Source organism: Taeniopygia guttata, chromosome 24, assembly GCF_048771995.1.
Source record: "Taeniopygia guttata chromosome 24, bTaeGut7.mat, whole genome shotgun sequence".
Lineage (NCBI taxonomy): Eukaryota > Metazoa > Chordata > Aves > Passeriformes > Estrildidae > Taeniopygia > Taeniopygia guttata.
Genome location: NC_133049.1, coordinates 2,447,930 through 2,467,914, shown reverse-complemented (window position 1 = coordinate 2,467,914; position 19,985 = coordinate 2,447,930). Strand labels below are relative to the sequence as shown.

The following is a 19,985-nucleotide window of genomic DNA, read 5'->3' as shown; positions in this document are numbered from 1 at the left end:
GGAAAGCACTTCCAGGTCTGGGGAGGACATAAACCCCAAATCCTCCCTGTGTCAGGAGAAAATCAGGAGTTTACAAAGAGAGAAGTCAGCAGGATTGAGTTAAAGCAGATTAACTAAGCCCAGGCGACCACAACAGGCAGGAGGGTGGAGAGGAAACAGCTCCTGCACCCCGGTGGTAAATTCAGGAGTAGGTAACAAGTCCTTGAGTGTGGGAGCAAAGCTGTTTTTCCTCAGGAGCTGCTGGGTCAGGAGGTGAGAGCAAGGCTGTGCAGGGAAGGTAATGATGAATCCTGCCAGGAGCAGGCTGCTGGGAGTGCCGTGTCTGCTCCAGGAGCTGCTGGAGCACAGGAAAACACATCCCACAGGCTGCAAAACGAGGTGAAGCAGCTTCCAGCCAGAAATGGCACCTTCTGGGCACTTGAATGAGGTAAGCAAGGGAGAGATTCAAGGATTAAAGAAAGGGGTAGATCCCAGGGATTGATAGGAGATATACCTGGGTGTTTTCTGAATGTATGGGAAAACAGAATTTCTGTTTAGACAGACAAAGGAGGCTTTAAGAGCATGGCACAGCCTCAAGGCACTTCCCTCATGCTGCAGACAGGAATCTCATTGAAAGCTGTTTTATAGCCATCAAATTCCAGGAGGTTCAGCCCAGGAACTCCTGAGATCCCTCTATGTGCCTATAAAAAAGCAGAAGATGCACAGAGCAGTTTCATCACTGAATCACTCAGGGTTTATGTTGGTGTTGCTCTATCTACATCCACAAATCAATCAGTATTCTGCTATTCAATCAGAATATTGTAAAATTCATGTAAGAGCAGATCCCATCACTGGACAAACACCAAGAAACAGGATTTGGCATTTCTCAGCCTCTCACTGGGAAACTGCAACTCGGTGGAAAAAGCAGAGTAGCAAAGGACAGCCCAGTCACTCCTGAGCAGGTGTGAATGAACACAGCTCCTCCTCTGGTTTTTCTTCTCCCTGGCCCTGGCAATCACTGGAGAACCTCTCCAGGTATCCAGGGCTGATAAAATAAACAGGGAGAAGAATCTGAGGTCCGAGGCAGGCTGCTGTGCCCCTGCAGAGTGATGATGTGTGCAGTGCTCTTTTCTTTTTCAATCAACTCCGTTCATCTTGCGTACACAGCACTAGAGACTGGAAGCAAACAAATGTCATCGTGCTTTTATAAAAGCTGTCAATAAAAGGACTGAAACAGTTCCATTCCTACCTATATCACTTTTACCATTGCATAAAGGAGAGTCTTTTATAAACAGGGTGTTCTGGATCTTGATACTCTGAAAAAATATTTGGTTTGCTTTCCAGTAGCATCCTCAGATCCCCAACTTTATGTGTGACCTGTAGGAGAGGTTTCATGAATAAAACTTACCAGTTGAATGCTATTAGTGTCTGTTCTTAGCTTCCTGCACACAGGAATGACTAGTTAATTATTCAATTAATTATTTCAAAAGAAAATCAAGGCATTTCTTTATTTTGGAGCTTTATGGCTTATTTCCAGGTCACACAGAGCAGGTTTAAAGACCGTTGGTTTATTTCTGAAGCACAGTGAGGACAGACCATGCTTAATTTTACTTTTATTTCATTTTAATTTTACTTAATTTTACTTTAATTTTACTTAATCTTACATGCTTCATTTTACTGTCTTCCTGCCACAAATTTGTGTAGTTTAGACCCATTTTCCCTCCTGTGCAAAGCCCATCACCTGCTCAGAGCAAGTTTCAAGCTGGATACCAGCACTTGTGACAACCCACAGCACTGAGAGTCTCTGCTGGGCTCACCTGATGCTTTATTCACGAAATTGTTACAAATTAAAGCAATTTTAAAGCTGCAACAACACATCTAGGAAGTCAGCAAGAAAAGGCACATCAGATTCTGCATCTGCAGGAAACAGCACTGGCTCTCAGTTGACTAAAATCACTCATTCTACAATTTCACCATCAAGCAGCCCCTGATCAAGACTTTTCAGAGCTCTTTGAAGGTAAGGGATGGCAGCCTGAGGTTTTTTCCGTAATCCTCTGGGATTCAGGAGTTACCATGGGTAGCCAGGAGCAGATTTCCTTGAAAGTTATGTTTCATTAAATTGGAAACAACACCTGCAGACATTTAATGTGCTGAAATTGTGGTATTTCACAATGGTGCTATTTTACTGTGGCTCTACACAGGAGGGGATTGCAAGGGTTGCAAGAGAGATCCCTGGAACACAAAACCAATGTAAGAGGAAGTGAGAATTAAGCAGAGTCCAACTCTCTGCTCTGGTTCTCCCCCCAGTTGTGTAAGGAAGCATCGAAAAGGATCCCTGAGTTTTCACAACACCACAAGGGGGTTTGGCCCCTTTTCTTTTTGCTGATGGAGCAGACTGGCTTTTCCAGGAACAGGTTTTAAATTTTTTACTGCTGATTAACACTTTTGGACCGTGGCCCTTCAATCTGTTTCCTGCTTCAATTTACCGAGAGCTCATCACCAAATACAGCAAACCCAAAGCAATAAAAAAAAAAACATGCCATAAAACAACCCACAGAGGAAAGGGCTGTGTTCATCCTGTCAGATTAAAGCTGGGTTTTCCTGAATTAGTGCAGATGTGAACCAAATTATCAGGGTGGATTAATTAGAGACTCATTAAAGTAGATTGATTGCAAACTGGAAGGTGGTTTGTGAGGCTTTGGGAGCTGGGGTAGCCCAGGTTTGGGGAGGGCAGAATGCCCTGATGTCCCATGGATGGGGGATGCAGAAGCAGAGCAGCCCACAGAGCCCCGGACACCACGGGCTGGGGTGCAGGAGAACGCAAGCACTGCAGCATCCCGGTGCCCCGGGGCATCCCGGTGCCCGGGGGATACACGGCTGGAGTATCCCGGTGCCCTGGGGGATACACGGCTGGAGCATCCCGGTGCCCGGGGGATACACGGCTGGAGCATCCCGGTGCCCCGGGGCAGCCCGTGCTCGGGTGATGGTGTGAAAAACACGTTCACTCTCTTGTGAAAATATAAAAAGTTTAATAAAGGATAAGAGGAGACAAGGACTATAGTGTAAAGGTTATTATTGCCGGGTGCATCTTGGCACTCAGCTAAGACTACACTATTACTTTCGGGATACTCTTTAAATACCTTTTTCTTTATATCAGCCTGTTGCATATTCATAGATCCTTATGCATAGTAAACTTCTTTCTCAAACTAGTTTCCATATTCTAACAACTGCTTAGCACGGTTCCTCTTTGGGTTCACCTTTTTGAAGCATGGGTATTCTTGGCTGTGGTTTTAGTCTTTTATTTATTACTTCTAGGTCTTGGTCAACACTGCCTTCAGACGGTGAGTGCTGATGGCTGGTTTTTAACACAAGCACATTTATATCACCCACCTGGGTGCAGCAGAACCCACCTGGGTGCAGCAGAACCCGGCTGGGCTCACCAGGAGCCCTTTTCCCCGCGCTGGGTGCAACAGGACCCAGTTTGTCCCTGCTGGAGCTCACCAGGACCCCGCTGGTTGCCACAGGACCCCGCTGGGGTTCATCAGGACCCCGTTTCCCCGGGCTGGGCCCTCAGAAGGTCCCCGTTAGGGTTCACTAGGACCCCGTTTCGCCCCGTTGGGATGCAGCAGGACCCCGTTTGTCCCCGCTGGGGTTCACCTAGAACCTCGCTGGGGTTCACCAGGACCCCATTTCCCCCCGTGGGGATGCAGCAGGACCCCGTTTGTCCCTGCTGGGGTTCAGCAGGACCCCGTTTCTCCCCCGGGGGGATGCAGCAGGACCCCGTTTGTCCCTGCTGGGGTTCACTAGAACCCCGATTCCCTTCGTTGGGATGCAGCAGGACCCCGTTTGTCCCCGCTGGGGTTCACCAGGACCCCGTTTGTCCCCGCTGGGGTTCACTAGAACCCCGTTTCCCCCCATTGGGATGCAGCAGGAGCCCGCTGGGGTTCACTGGGGCCCCGTTTCCCCGTGCTGGGTCCTCAGAAGGTCCCCGTTAGGGTTCACTAGGACGCCGTTTGCCCCCGTTGGGATGCAGCAGGAGCCCGTTTCCCCGCGCTGAGTGCAGCAGGACCCCGTTTGTCCCTGCTGGGGTTCACCAGAACCCTGATTCCCTTCGTTGGGATGCAGCAGGACCCCGTTTGTCCCTGCTGAGGTTCACTAGAACCCCGATTCCCTCCGTTGGGATGCAGCAGGAGCCCGTCTGTCCCCGCTGGGGTTCACCAGGACCCCGTTTGTCCCCGCTGGGCTTCACAAGAACCCTGATTCCCTTCGTTGGGATGCAGCAGGACCCCGTTTGTCCCTGCTGGGCTTCACTAGAACCCCGTTTCCCCCCGTTAGGACGCAGCAGGAGCTCGCTGGGGTTCACTGGGACACCGTTTCCCCGGGCTGCGTCCTCAGAAGGTCCCGGTTAGGGTTCACTAGGACCCCGTTTCGCCCCTTGGGGATGCAGCAGGAGCCCGTTTGTCCCTGCTGGGGTTCACCAGGACCCCGTTTGTCCCTGCTGGGGTTCACTAGAACCCCGATTCCCTTCATTGGGATGCAGCAGGACCCCGTTTGTCCCTGCTGGGGTTCTCCTAGAACCTCGCTGGGGTTCACCAGGACCCCATTTCCCCCCGTGGGGATGCAGCAGGACCCCATTTGTCCCTGCTGGGGTTCACTTGAACCCCGTTTCCCCCCGTTGGGATGCAGCAGGAGCTCACTGGGGTTCACTGGGACCCCGTTTCCCCGCGCTGCGTCCTCAGAAGGTCCCCGTTAGGGTTCACTAGGACGCCGTTTGCCCCGTTGGGATGCAGCAGGAGCCCGTTTCCCCGCGCTGGGGCAGCTCCGGGTGCCGGTGCCGGTGTGTCAGTCAGTCAGTCAGTCAGTCCGTCAGTCAGTCAGTCAGTCAGTCAGTCCCTCAGTCAGTCAGTCCCTCAGTCAGTCAGTCAGTCTCTCAGTCAGTCCCTCAGTCAGTCCCTCAGTCAGTCCCTCAGTCAGTCAGTCAGTCAGTCCGTCCGTCAGTCAGTCAGTCGGTCGGTCGGTCGGTCAGTCAGTCAGTCAGTCGGTCGGTCGGTCAGTCACTCAGTCCCTCAGTCAGTCCCTCAGTCAGTCAGTCCGTCAGTCAGTCTCTCTGTCAGTCCCTCAGTCAGTCAGTCCGTCAGTCAGTCAGTCAGTCTCTCAGTCAGTCCCTCAGTCAGTCAGTCCGTCAGTCAGTCCGTCAGTCAGTCAGTCAGTCAGTCAGTCAGTCAGTCAGTCCCTCAGTCAGTCCGTCAGTCAGTCAGTCAGTCAGTCAGTCTCTCTGTCAGTCCCTCAGTCAGTCAGTCCGTCAGTCAGTCAGTCAGTCCCTCAGTCAGTCCCTCAGTCAGTCTCTCAGTCAGTCAGTCAGTCAGTCAGTCAGTCAGTCAGTCTCTCTGTCAGTCCCTCAGTCAGTCAGTCCGTCAGTCAGTCAGTCAGTCCCTCAGTCAGTCCCTCAGTCAGTCTCTCAGTCAGTCAGTCAGTCAGTCAGTCAGTCTCTCTGTCAGTCCCTCAGTCAGTCCGTCCGTCAGTCCGTCAGTCAGTCCGTCAGTCAGTCAGTCCCTCAGTCAGTCTGTCCCTCAGTCAGTCAGTCTCTCAGTCAGTCTGTCCCTCAGTCAGTCAGTCCCTCAGTCAGTCTGTCCGTCTCTCTCTGTCCCCGCGGGGTCCCGGCCCCGTTCGCCGCCGCCGCTCTCAGTGCGCACGCGCGCGGCCCCGCCCCCGCCGCCGCCGCCGCCGCCGCCGCCGCGCGCGGTGCATTGTGGGACACAAACAAAGTGCCCGGGCGGCGCGCGCGGGAGCTCGGACGGAGGCGCGCGCGCTCCCCCCGCCTCCCCCCCCCCGCCCCCCCCGCGTGCACGCGCCGCGCGCGCGCGCCCCTCACGCCCCGCCGCGCGGGGGGGTCGCGCGCCCCCCGCTCCCCCCCCCCCGCCCCCCCCCGGGTTTCCCGCGCGCCGCCTGAGGGGGAGGCGGCGGCCTCCGCCCCCCCCACAACATCCCGCTCGTCCCGCCGCCTCCCGGCCCCGCCGCCATGGCCCCCAGATAGCGGCCCGGCTCACCGACCGCCCGCAGGTAACCGGGGAGCGCGGCCGGGCCTGCAGCGGGAGGGGGCCGGTCGGTGGCGCGGCGGCCGCTGGTGCCCCTCGGGGGCGGGGGGCGGGAGGGATATGGCTCCGGCCCCTCTCCCTCCCTTTCGGACCCGTACCGTCCCTTCCCTTCCCTCGTGTTTCCCGTCCGTGCTCCGCGGCCCCGGGGCCGCGCTCACCCCCCCGGGGGATCCCATTGCGCGGTGCACAGCCGGTGTGTCCCCCTCCCGCGGGGCCGGCTCGGCCCCGCGCCGCTCCGAGGGTTCCCGGGGCGGGGGCGTCTCCGGTGCCGCTGTTTGGGGGTGTCACCTCTCTGCGGGGGTGTCCCCTGTCCCTCTGCCGCTGCTTGGGGGTGTCACCTCCCTCTGGCATGTCCCCTGCCCCGCGTTCTGTTGTTAGGGGGTGTCCCGGTGCCGGTGTTCTCCCCTCCGGGGTGTCCCTGCCCCGGGGGAGCGGCGGCGGCTGCCGAAGCCTGAGGGCACAACGCGAACCGGGAGTTCCGAGGGCTGGGGGGGCGAAGTTGTGTTGTTTCCTGCATCCCAACGGGATACCTGCTGCCTCCCGTGCCGGCTCACGGGAGGAAATAGAGGGATTCCCACTCGTCGTGAGGCAGCGCTTGTGTCCCTTTGTTGTTGTTTGTTTTTTCCCTACAACAGCCCCTTCTGCGTATTCCTTAGTGTCCATCTGCCAGGGTCTGCTGCGCTGCCTCTGTGTCCCTGCACCGTGAGGGTGTCACAGTGCTCATCTGCCAGCAACTGCTTCGTGCTTTTCTGCTCTCCTTCCATCCCTCCAGAGTCATTTTCCTATATAAACATAATCAGCAGATTTGGGGAGTGTATCATCTGGTTCTTGCTTGCCAAAAGCCTGTTGTCTCTTTTAACACACACACGGTGCTGGTGCCTCCCAAAATCTGCTCTACCTGTTTCCATGGCATGAACTCGCTGCTTGACCAGCACAGCCTGTTAAATCCCACACCTCAGGGGGCTCCTGCCTGGCTGCAAAAGCTGCTGAGGTTTTCCCCACCCACAAAGACACATCCTCCTGCAGAGCCTAAGGGATGAGTGCTGCAGCCCAGCTCCTTCTGCCCGCTGCTGAGGACTGTGTGGCTCCTCCTCCACACTCACCAGGGCTATCGGGGCTATATTCCTCAACCACAGCCTCACCAGGGCTATCCCGCCCACTGCACCCCTCAGGGAAGGTGCAGGCCAGCAGCCTTGCTGCAGGCAGGCATTCCTCAGGTGGAGGTTTCCAGCCTGTGTCCTCTCACATCTTGGATATTCCCACAGATGCCAGGTCCTGTACTTGCTCTCATCACCTCCCTGCTGCACGTGCCAGGGAGATCAGCCCTGTGCCCATCTCTGATCTCGGCCTGGCTGCCTGTTACATCTTCCATGGCTGAAACTTCCCCTTTTCCTTCCTGGGCCCTGCAGTGGGAGACTCTCAGGTTAAGCCTACCTTAGTTTTTGCTTTGACTTTGAGGGGTTGTTTTTGAGCAGTCCAGCAGAGTAAAATCAAGTAGTGTGTGCACTTCCTAGGTGTCAGCACGTCCCATGAGTCTAAAATACCATCACTTTCTCTTTTTCTGGTCATATGCATCATTTGTCCACTCCAGGATTTTTTTCTGAGACCTTAGAGCCCCTTCCAGTGCCTGAAGAGTTTCCAGGCAAGCAGGAGAGTGACTTTGACAAAGCGATGGAGTGACAGGACAAGGGGGAACGGCTTCAGATGATGGAAGGCACGGTTAGATGGGATATTGGGGATAAATTCTTCCCTGGGAGGGTGCTGAGGCCCTGGCACAGGTGCCCAGAGAAGCTGTGGCTGCCCCTGGATCCCTGGGACCATTCCAGGCCAGGCTGGACGGGCCTTGGAGCAGCCTGGGATAGAGGAAGGTGTCTCCTGGTCCAGTGGAAGGTGTCCCTGCCCATGGCAGGGGAGTTGGACGTGATCTTTAAGGTCCCTTCCAACCCAAACCATTTAGGGATGTTTCTAGAATCATTACTGTCCTCACCTGATACTCTGGGTTTGCCACCCCCGTGGGAAGTTTCTCAGTTTTCCTAGCCACACGTTTGCCCTGCTTTCCTTCTGTGCTTCTGCCTGATACAAGGCTTTTCCTTTCCCTTTTTAGAATTTTTATTTTACTTATTCTTGGGGTGTATTCACCAGGTATCCACATGGCAGCTCCTGCTGAGGTGGAGGTCACCCAGTTCACTGCTGAGCTGATCCCTGGCTCCGAGCTGGGCGTTCCCATAGATGAGCTGGTGGTTATTTGTCACATGTGGCACTGCTCTGTGGACCCTGCAGGGTGATGCTGAGTGGGAATGAGTCCTGTGCAGGCGGGTCACAGACCAGCACCCAGGAGTCTTTCAGGGAATTGGGAGTGCAATGTGCTTTTCTTCTGCCCTCGAGGTCTCCTGCTGCAGCTTGATGTCCACACTGATGCAGAGCCAAGGTGTGATGAGCCCGGAGACCTTGCCTGGGTTTAAGTGCAGCTATTGAAGGAGGTGGAGCTGAACCTGGCAGCTCAGACACAGCTCTCCCAGTGTAATTGCCTCCATTGGTGTCCAGCTGTTTATTCCAGGAACCAGTTACAATGCTCTAAGAGCCTCTCCCTTGGGACTACTTCTATTTAAACAGCTGGTTTTAATCCAAAGCTTTAATTGGTGCTTACTCTCCAAGCAGTCTCGTTCCATGGGAAGGGAATTTCCAGCCCCACTTCAGTCTCCCCAGGTGGATGATGCATGGATGCTGAGGAAGGATCATGCCTGGGAGGTTTTGCCCTGCTTTTGTTTACAGGCTGAGAGAATTCCTGCCTCTGTCCTTACATATTCCTTCTGCAGTACGTAAGAGGAGTAGTCAGAGGGTGAAACTGAATCCTTGCCATGTTTGTTGCAGCAGGAGGTAAATCATAAACTCTGGCACTTTCCAAAGGGGTGTTTCATTCTGCAGTGTCCCTGGAGAACTGTGCTGCTCCGAGGGTCTGCCCAGCTGTTTGCCAGGAGGAGCAAAAGCAAAACAGCTCCCCCCTGTCCCAGGCTGAACAACCACCCAGACCTTCGGTTTGGTTGTATCCCATGACTTGCTGGAAGGAGATTTTGTATCTTTATGGTCTTTCTGTGTAAGGATGTATGTTGCTTGTGCCTGGGGAGGTGTTTGTGTGGCCAGCATCAAGTCTTGGTCCTTCACACTTGTATGGGGTATTTCACAATATTTTAACTGGCCTCATCCATTATATCTGCTAAACTTGTTTTTCAGTGAGCTTTGAGAACATCTGAGTATATTCCTAGGAGAACATCTGGTGATATATGTTAGCTTCACTCCTTTTAGGAATTGTAATCCACTAGCTGAAAGAAAAAGAAAATCAACCTGTGAGAAAGCAGTGGTGCTTTTGCTGGCCTGTGACGAGGAAGGAGATGTCCCCTGACGTAGAAGGGATTGTCTGTTGACATTCTTCTCCCTCTCCCGGTTATAAGTAGGTTATCCCTGCTCAAATTATGCAACTGTGCAGACAGCCAGACTTCAGGAATTCCAAATACTTCAATGTGTCAAGTGCTGACTTCTAAATTAAATGCCACGGTTGCAGAGCGTGTTCACAGTCTGTCGCTTGAAATACGACATCAATCTTGGAATCGCTGTGGCTGAGAAGGGGCAGCAACTTAATTGCTTGTTTCTTCCAAGAAGTGTTGTGGGAGGGTGCAGGAGCCAAACTGGGTGGGAGATGTGCCTCTACCTGTGACACTCTTTCCATATGGAAGTCAGCAGTTACAAGCAGAAAAAAACCTACTGAAAACATTGATTTATGCAACAAATTGAAATGCTTCATTCTCTGGCAGTGGCTGTTGCCTCAAAGATGCAGTTTCCAGCATCTAGATCTAATTAAATAGTTGTGTGCTTATTGCTAAGTAAACACAGGAGTGCATCACTCTCCTTGCCTTGGAGAGCAAATTGATTCTTCTAATGGTTTGTCTGGATGAAAGCAGGTGTCTAGGACTGCTTTGTGCAAGGTGCTGAAATGAAATGGTGGTGGTAGGAAATGGGCTGCAAACCTGATGAAATGGAGTGACAGGAAATGTAAACGTTCAGCATTTCATTCAATTCTTACATTCCATTTAATCAAGTTAAGGAAGTGACTTAAACTGTGCATTATTTGTAAATAGCGTGTTCTCAATGCGTTCCGCTTTAGAGCTGGGGAAATAATTATTTCACATGAGCAGAGTTAGCAGAGCATGTGAAGGATGGGATAATAAGTGCTGCAGAAAGTGTCCTGGGCTCAGCATGTGCTCTGTGACAGTGGCCAGGAGTAAATCATTAGGGGAGAGTGCAGCAGCAAGCCCAGGCAGCTCAGGCACCATCCCCAGCTCCTGGTTCAAGGGCTGTAGGACCTGTCCTTGAGGGAATTGCCAAAACATTTCCAACAGTTTATACCTGGAGCTTCCACAGAACACCCTGTGATGAATCCCTCAACTTGTACAAAAATAATACCTGGCTTCTGGGTATTTTGCTTCTTTTTAAACTATAATCTCATTGAATCCCTCGTACTTTTTGTAGTACGAGAAAGAATAAAGAATCTTTTTTGCATCAGCATCTCATTTGTAATTTTACAGGTCTCAGTTTTCTCTCTCTGGGTTCTTTTCCAAACTGCATTGTCCCAGTCTGTTTAGTACATCTGTCTGCAGAGCAGCTCTACATCACTTGGGTTTTTTTTCTTTGAGCTCTGCTATTGTTTTGAGGTGATTTGGCCACATTTGTTTGCTTGCTTTACCCAGGAAGACTGAATAAAGGAAAACGTGCTTTCTAATAAAGGGATACTTTGTAGCTCCTCTGTGATAATATTATAAACATTTACTATGTGTAATGTTTTCTGTTCAAAGTGCAAATGAACACAGTAATCACAGTGAGAGATATTGTACTGGAAATACAGATACTGAAGAAGATCTTAGTTTATAAATACAGCTACAGATGGCCGTTGATAAGGCATTTTGTATTTGGATATTACCAAGAGAGCATTATGGAAAAAACTACATTTGTGGTGGATACTTGCCAGAGTGAAGTTGGAAGGCATTGGAAGCATGAATATGTCGTGTCCTATGGAGAGCTGAGAGTCCCAGAAATCACTCGTGGGTTTGGGAGTAACTTTTGGGTTAGGGGACACATTGCTCCCATGTTGGGGACAGATACTGACAGTGCTGAAGCTCTGGGGTCTGCCAGCTCCTGCAGTTTTCTTTCAACGTCTTGTTTTGGTTTTTTCAAGTGGATAAATACCCCTGTTTTGAAAACCTACTGTGAGAAGCTTCTGTAAAATGTTAGTAAATATGCTGGAGGTTTAAAAAAACCCCACAAAACTCCCCTTATGCCCAGCATGAACCATGGATATGGTTCTGCCAGGCCAGCTTTGGCCATACAAGGGCAGGCAGCTCCTGCCTGTGGAGTTGCTGCTCACCTGATAACGTGATTTGTGGATAAATACAAGCACTTTTAGGTTTTGGAGCCAAAAAGAACTCCTTTTAGGCATTTATCTGCATAAATGAGTCATTAGGAAAATAAAGGTACACGTAGTGCTGAAAGGGTGATGACACAACCGCATTCCTGCCTTGCTTGAACTTGTTGAGGATTCTTTCTAGCTGCTTCCGTTGGGAAGGTGGCTGTTGTTGATGTGTCTGTGACACCTTGGCAGCTGGCAGCAGTCCATGCTGGCTGGATTAGCAGTGCCTGTTCTGCTCCTCGGATCACAGGGGATGTGAGACTTTGCCTTGATCTCTCCCTTTTGCTCTTTACTGAGCTTTTTCTTCAGTGTTGCTTCCAGCACTGGGGGTGTTTATGGGGCTGCTGTGCTTCAGGGAGAGTTCAGATATGCACTGCCCTTCAGAAAAAAATCATTTATTATAGTTAATGTGGATTTCATTAGGGTGTAATGCTTCCTGGAATAAAAGTGGGAGAGAAAAGCTGTCATTTTGTGTAATAAGCCTGAATATTTCAAACAACCAGTCAGTTGACAGGTAAGCTTTGTGCTGAACTAGTAAAAACTAGCACTTAGCCAAATTTGGTTGTGACAAACCTACTGTTTGTGGTGTGCCTTCCAGTCTCTTATTTCTGTCAGATGAGGACGAGGGAGTGGTTTCAGGGACAGGAGGGAGCACAGTGGGGTGGGAGGCATGGTTTGGGGTAGTGGAGAGGAGGGACTCTGCACTTCGGTTGCTTTTGTGTAATGCACCCCTGATTTTGCCTTGGAGGGAGGGAAAAATAATGTGTGGGGACCAACAGATAGGAGAGTTTTGTTATTTTTGTCTTTTTGACTCTTTCAGGGATCCAGAGGAATAGTGCTACCAAAACAATCTTGAGCCATACTGCTTTGCTGTGCCATTTTTCCTGTTATTTCTTCCACATGCCATCACCAGAAAGGGCTTGGAGATTTTTGCTTTTGTAACTAATTTGGGAGGCTGGCTTGAGCAGTCTTCTTCATGTGTGTTTTTCCTGACTTCTTGTTGATATGCTTGCAGAGCTTCTGAAAGTGAAGGCTCAAATGCTGTGGGTAGCCATGGTAAAACAAGAAAAAATAGCTTTCTGGAATTAGTTTAAATTAGCAGGTTGCTGCAGTTGCTGCCACATGCAAGTGAAAGTAATATATGGACATTTTTTGGCCATTTACAGTACTTAGAAAATTTAATATTTAATTGAGGGGTTTTGTACTGCTGTTAAATAACAAGGACTATAAAACTGCAGCCTTGCTTTTTATTACAGAGTGGGAAATGGTCATCAACAGCTTCTCTACAATAAGAAATTTGGGAAAAACTTAACCTGAATTTGCATGGAGCAAAAGTACAAAAAAGTTGCTGAGATCCCATAAAAATTATGCATGAAGAGTGCCATGGAAAGTGTGGTTGAATCTGAATGTGTGCCTTAGGGCTGTAACACATCAGCCCATTCAGTGTAAGCTGATTACATTCTGAGGCACTTCCCTGCATAAGGATATGATGAGGACTCAGTTCACTTGTTGCTTTTATTCTACCAAAAAAATCCCCCCAAAAATAGAGAAGTGGAGGTTTGTTTCATATATTTATGGCACATTTAGTAGTTTGATCGTGTTTTTTTGGGGGGAATTGGTGAGAACCAAAAGTACAGGTTGCTCTGAAGTATTCCAAAACACTGTCTAGTGAAGTTCACACATTAATTTTTATTATGAGAATGAAGGTAGTTCAGCGTGGAACAAGACGTTTTCACAGTTCCTGCTCATATTGTTAAACAAGCCTCAGTTTTAAGTGCTGTCCGAAAATTGCTTTTATGTGCTGTAAGGAATGCTAACGTGAGATTCCTACAATGCAGAGTTTAAAGCACCAGAGGCTGGGGATGGTGGCATTTATCTGGTTTGCTTATTCAACCATGTGAAAGCTATATTAGGCACATAAACTTTCTGTACTATACTGCAGCTTCAAAAAAGCAACAAGTTAAATCTGGGTCCTTTGAAGTAGTGAATGGTAACATTCTGTTCTCCAGAAGTGATGACTTCAAATGATCACACCAAAACTCAAAAACCTGTCATGGCTGAGGAAAACAAGGCAATTCTCCTCAGATAAATCTTATTTCAGAGTATCACTGTTGCATGAAACATGGGTTTTGTTGGAGCCAGCAAATTTCAGTTATGTAGAAAGGCAGAAAGTCTTAAAAAAAGGACATATATCTTCTTTCCCTATCTGTAAATGATCTTAGGAAACATCTTACTGTTGCAGAAAAGCAGTCTGTGGCGTCAGATCAGTTTACATACAGCAGGCACTGCTGTCCTGCCCTGATTATTGTAATCTCTGCTTTTAATTAGATGCTGAGCTTAAGAGCTGTTGTGCTGCTCAGTGCCCCCGATGTGTTCCCTGTCAGTTCTGGCTGCTCCAGTGTCCCTGCTGAAACACTGCCTGGTAAAGGAAGATGCCCTGAGAAGATCTAAGCACAGTTTACTTTGCAGGCACGTTGAGGGACAACTGCACAGAGAAGAACAATGCACCAAGACCCCCTTCTTGAGACTCTTTCAGGAGGTTAAAATAGATATTGACAAAAACCGGGCAAGAAATGAGGCATTGCAGTAGGCTGGTGTTCTGTGTGCCTTTTACTGAGCTGTAAATTTAATTTACCAGTATGGAGATCTTACTCCAAAGTCACTTTTAACTCATTAGCTTCCAGTTCACAGCTCAAGTCTGTTCTAGATCCCTAATGTATCATGCCAAATGGTAAATTCATACTCTTGGATTTCCCATGAATTTCGTTCTGTTCCTGGAATTCCAGTTCTCAGTCATTTGTTTTTGTGTGTGGTGCTGATGATACACCTTAACCTTTTGATCAGCATTTTCTGAGCCAGTGTTTTAGAGATCTTTGCTGAAATGAGTTGTTACAGCACTCCATAGGTGAATTCTTTAGTCTGTTATCCAAGTACATGAATTTCTTTCAGCTGGCTCTTTACCTTCAGTTTGTCTGTTCATCTGTGTGTTTGTACTAACAGCTCTATTTGTCATGTTAGTCAAACATTTAATGAAGTTCTCATCATAGCTGGCTTTTCCTCTCTCTCTGAAAAATACATTATCAATTCAGCTTGAGACACTAACTTCAGTAAACACAGGTGGTATCCCAATTTCTGTTTGTTTTCTTATTCTTCATTCTTTTTTTCTTCAGTTTGTTTTTATTTGGCTGGATTTGTGCACTTGTATACAAACACCTGCAATCATGTATCTTTGAGAGATGAAAACAGTTCTATATTTTTTAATAATCAGACCTTGTACATTAAATATTTGAGAGATGAAATTATCATAGTGCTAATGTTGCCAAGCTTATTTGCAGGTGTGCACCACAAAATGAGGCAGTCTTTGAACAGTCCTGCCTCTTCTCCTGGTTCACTGACACCTTTTCCCTGGGAATTAAAGTGTCACTATTTAATCACAGCAGCATCTAATGGAAACACTTTTAGACTGGCTTCTAATGAAAGGAGCGCCAACATGTTTTACACACCTACAACATGACATTTAATCTGCAAGTTTTATCTGCTCCAGGAGTTGTAGCTGTGCTTTAATCTTGCTGCATTAATCCAGCACACTCAGTGCCTACGTCCAGTGCTCCAGGTCGGCTCTCAGGGATTCCCAAGCATTTGGGTTACAAGCTCTTGCCAGCTCACAGCTTCTCCCATCAGTCAGGAGGGGCTGTGATCAGCCACAGCCATTTACAGAGCTGTGCAGATGAATTTCCATTGCTCTGAAGCCAATGGGAGCATTTAGCAGTTGAAACTTCACTATGGACAACTTAACTTCCAGCCCTGTGACATTTCTGCAGTCATAATGTCTCCATTTATCTGTTTTCACTCTAGACCTGCTTCATGGCAGCTGCGAGTCCATCAGCTGCAGTGACCACAAGTCTCATTTTCCTGAGACATAACTGATGTGCAATTCCTGCCATAAAAATTGATAAGAGAGAATTGAATTGAAGTAGAATTAAACTCTGCTGCCAATTTGAGGTCAGACAGGAGAAAGTCTTGCAGGCCCCTTCCTGTAGGCCATATATATAAGGGTTGATAGGGGACAAGAATAAATCTAGAAGTGTCACTTTCATGAGGAAATGACAAGCCAGAGCTGCATGAGTGTCTGCTGCAAGTATGTGGCTGCTGGTGAAGTTAATGAATGTGGCCTTGGAATCTGTAATTATTATAGTCAGACAGATGAGTGCTTAATTCTGCCAGATGGGAGAGCTCCACTCTGAGTTCCAGGACATGCCTGGGGCTTTCAAACAGATACACTCTGCAGAAACACTCTGGAAGATGCACCAGCCCAAATAGGTAAGTTCTGTGCCATGTTCTGTTCTGGCATTGGAAAGTTTCTGAAGGTTTGTGGGACCCCTTTGATCAGCAGGTTTGGCTTGGCTTGGTTTGGATGTGCACATTCCCATCCTGTGCCGTGTGCTGGGCTCTCTGCAGGCTGTAATTCTCCTATCAGCCCACACAGGCTCTCTTTAAAATCTCCTCTCACACTGTCAGAGCTCAGCTGCTGAATTTTTACATCCAACTTAATTCCCATGCAAATGGCAAGTCAGGAAAACAAACAAAAATCCCTGAGACAATTGTGCTTCACCTTAAATGTAGAAACAGCAACTCCTGAAAAATAGTGATGGTTTAACTAATGGTTTTCAGCTCGTCCTTTGCTGTGACCTCACAGTACAGAAGCAACAGCTCTCTGATATGTTTGTGTTGGTTTCAACATTCTAAAACAAAAGTAGTAGACACACATATACCTCTTTTTCATCACAGTAGATGTTTTGGGGTTTTTTTTTTTACTTTCATATGCTCAGACAGTCTTGTGACATGAGGAAGACTTTGGTCATCTCACTTTGGAAACTCTAAACCTTTTGTTGGAATTTTATAGTTTTGAATGAGGACAGCTGAGATATTTGGAATTAAGTAAATATGTCTGATTTGTTCTTAGTCCATATTGCTTTAACAGCAGCCATTGTGCTTAATATCCACGGTGTAAAAATAAAAAAATCTGCAAAAGCACAGAGGAATAGGAAGGACATGCTAAAGGTGTTGGTTGTCCATCTTTTGGCAAGGGAAGTTAAAATCAAATACCAGGAAGGTGTGGAAGTGGATTGCAAGGATGGTGCAGTGTCTGACCATATCTCACACCTTGCTGCTGGTAAGAATTAAAACAGAATGCCAGAGTAGGGGGATTTTTTGCTCTCTCTCGTATAGGAATATGAATTGAGAAGTTAATTAGATAAACTTTCACCAAAAAGCTAACAGTGCTTAAGGCATTGTTGCCAAAAGCAGAGGCTGGTTTTGAGTGCTAAATTGCAGGGGTGATGAGTGGCTGGGAGCCTTGGCACCTCCAAGAGGAGGGGTGTGAGCTCCTGGATTCAACACTCAGCTGAAGTTCCACTCATGCAAACCAGTCTAAGATAATCTGTGCTCTTCTGCTTGGGGAAAGTCTGTTGGTACTGTTCCCTTAAAATGTGTATGTAAATGTTTTCTAATTTTATCCTTTCAGAAGTGTTCTGTTGCAGCTGACATCCCATCTCCACTGTACAATAAAACCATTCTGTAGAGCAAATTGATGGGTTTGGCACCCCACTACTTGTCTCAATGCCTTTACCAGCCCTGGGAATTAAAATGCACCTACTGGATTTGCATCATGCAAATGCATTTTTCCATGATCTGAGTCAGTTTTTTCCTATCCCCATGAAAGATTAATGTTTTTGATAGCAGTGACAGCGTGAGTCAGAGCTGTAGCTGTGAGCTGGGGCTTTGCCATGGCTGCACACATCTGCTTTCTCCTTGTGCCATGCTACAGTCAGAGCTTTTGTTTTCTATTATTGCAAGGTTTAATTTGGGGGAAACTGCAGAGATCTGTTAGGAATACCAAACACATATTTCATGGACACTCTGGGCCTGCCCTTTTCCTGGGTAATTATTTTGGAAGAAGAGCTGCTGGATGCTTTTCACCTTGTCCTTTGCAGATAAACACTGTTCCTGGTCTATTGGAGGACTTGCAGGAAAGAAATACTTTGTGCTTTTGCCCTGATCTCTTTCCTGCCCTGAAGAGCTTTACCTTGGTTGCTGCCAAAAGTGGTGGTGGGCCCTGTCACAGCTCAGGATTTCCAGATGTGCAAATCTTCTCAGCAATTTTTTTGTGAAGAGTTGCAGCCTTAGTGTGTTGACTTTGTAAACCTCAGCTCTTACAGCACTCATGAGAAACTTACCTAAATGTTTACAAATCCATTTAAAATTGGGGAATGAGAGTAGCCTATTGTCATTTTCTGGGAGTGATAAACATTCAGAGCCACTGATAATTATGTAGGTTATTTACATTGACCTGGATCAGTTTGAATGGCTGCTTCCTGATAGTGTTTTATTCTCCCTCATGGAGCTGAAGTCTGGTTCTGGAGTACTGCCTGCCACCCTTCAGCAGCAGCTTCTGCTGGGTTATATCTAACATCTAGGAAGATCTAAATTCTAGAATTTGGAAAGTCTCTTTGCAAGGAGTTTTTTCAGAGGAAGAGGTGGCTGCTTATGAACCAATTTGCCACTGTAGCATCCCTGGAAAGTAAAAAAAGAAAAAGATAAAAATTAAGCGTGGAACAAAGAAGCAGGCTGGAGGGTGAGTACAGAGCACCCAACAAATGCTCTCTGTGAGCAACACTAATGGTCATTTAGTCAATGGCCTCACCAGCTCTGGCACATGAACTTGCCAACAGTGGTGTGCCAAAACCCCAGTCTTTACAAAATACATGGTCTGGTGAAGTGCAGTATTTTTGGAGTACATTGGGAAAGCACAACACACTTTATATGCCTTCTGCTGTGGAGTATTAACTGCTAACAATAAATAGGTGGGTTGTAGTAGTTCAGCTTTCAGTTTGTTAGGTGAAATTTCTCTTCCAGTCCAGCTCCCAAGTGAAGTTCTCTGGAGTTCCTTACCTGTCGTCAGCCACTCTTGGTGGGCAGAGAGATCCTCCCAGGGAAGTGAGTGTTCAAGGTGCAGCATGAGCCCTGGCCTAGAACAAAACACCTCCAAACTCTTAAAAAAAAAACAGAAAATGCCAGAAAATTGTTCTCTTCTGAGAAGCTGTGAGGAAAGGGACAGAGAGGCAATGTCAGTGCCTGGGATATTTCATTTCAGTGAGATGGCTTGGGCAGTCAGAGTCTGGTTGGTGGACTGAGAGACAAGGAGTGAGTCAGGCCCAGCACCGAGTGCTCCCAGTTGTTTGCAGGCTGTGGATCACCTCACCCCCAGTCCAGGCTGGAGCTTGGCATCTCTTTCAGGTTGACATAACAGGGTTTGTGCAGTAGCTCCTGAACACTGGCTCCTTTGTGCACTCACAGTTTGGAATCTGCTGTCCTGGAGGAAATTGAAGTTCTCAAGCCCATCATCCTTCCCAGAACGGGTCATTTCCCTGGTCCACTCATCCACTGCAGCCAAAGGTTACAGGTTTGCATTCCAGGGATTCCAGGGCTCCAAAGTGAATGCTCCACACTGATGTCATTTGGAGCACAGAAACCTCTGTTTGCCTCTGAATACTGTCAGGCTTGGCAGTGCTGGGTTGAGGTCAAACTAGGTTCACTAACCTGAGATAAGATATGATTTAAAATAAAGTTTAGAAAGTGCTGTTGATTGATTTAAAACTAGGATGGTGTGGTAGCTCTGGCCAGCAGTTTTGTGAAGTGAACCAGGACAAGATTCATTGTGGAGATAGTACCTTTTATTAGGCCAGCTGCTGTTGGGAAAACAGATGTGTGTTTAGATAGAGATAGAAATAGAAATAGCAGACTTGTAGTTAGTTCTGATTGAAGCAGTAGTTCTGATTCAATTATGAACTTAATTATACTTAATTATACTAACCAGTTAATTTGAGGATGTGAGGGGTGCTGGTACCTGTGTACTGCAGTGAGATGACAGATAAAATGCTCCAGGTCACATGTTTATCCCCGTGGAAGATCTGTCTTTGCACTGCTGTTCTTGATGGAATGCTGCTCTAACCAGTGCCCAAGGAGTGATCGGCATTAAAAGTAAATAATAATATAAAAAACCAACCAATGACCTGATTTACACCATGGGCTCACAGTTGGATTAATGTATCTGAGAGCTTGGTGAGCACCAGAGTGAGAATCTCCTAATTGTTTTCAGGACTTATGTGGCTACAAAGTGGTATAAAGTCTGTTGGTTTCAGTGTTCAGAAAAAGTTGGTGTTTTCATGCTGTAAGTTGCCACAGACCAGGATGGAGAGGCTAAAGGTAGGGTGGTAGTTTTGTGGTGCTAAAAGTGACTTTTGTTTTGTAATGATGTAAGTGAGAAACTGAACGCAAACAGCTCCCTGACTCTTCTAAAATAATATTATAGATACCATGTTTCAAACCCAATGATTTGAGCCATAACATTAGGCAGCAGGTGAATAAGGAGCTAAATTCTGTGTACATGTAAG

At 47.9% G+C, this 19,985-nt stretch overlaps 1 protein-coding gene across 6 annotated transcripts in view; it reads left to right on the top strand.

Annotated features, from left to right (window-relative positions):
• Positions 1-5,851: 5,851 nt before the first annotated feature.
• The window catches only part of ZBTB44 (zinc finger and BTB domain containing 44), a 55,816-nt gene continuing 41,682 nt past the window's right edge, over positions 5,852-19,985 (top strand). For 2 of the 6 annotated variants that reach the window (XM_072918110.1, XM_072918109.1), the window contains exon 1: positions 5,897-6,039. The gene's annotated coding sequence lies outside the window, so the exon portion shown is untranslated. Of the gene's footprint in view, positions 6,040-19,985 lie in introns of all 6 variants that reach the window. The other 4 variants (XM_072918112.1, XM_072918111.1, XM_030291131.4 and 1 more) reach the window with 3 other exon arrangements.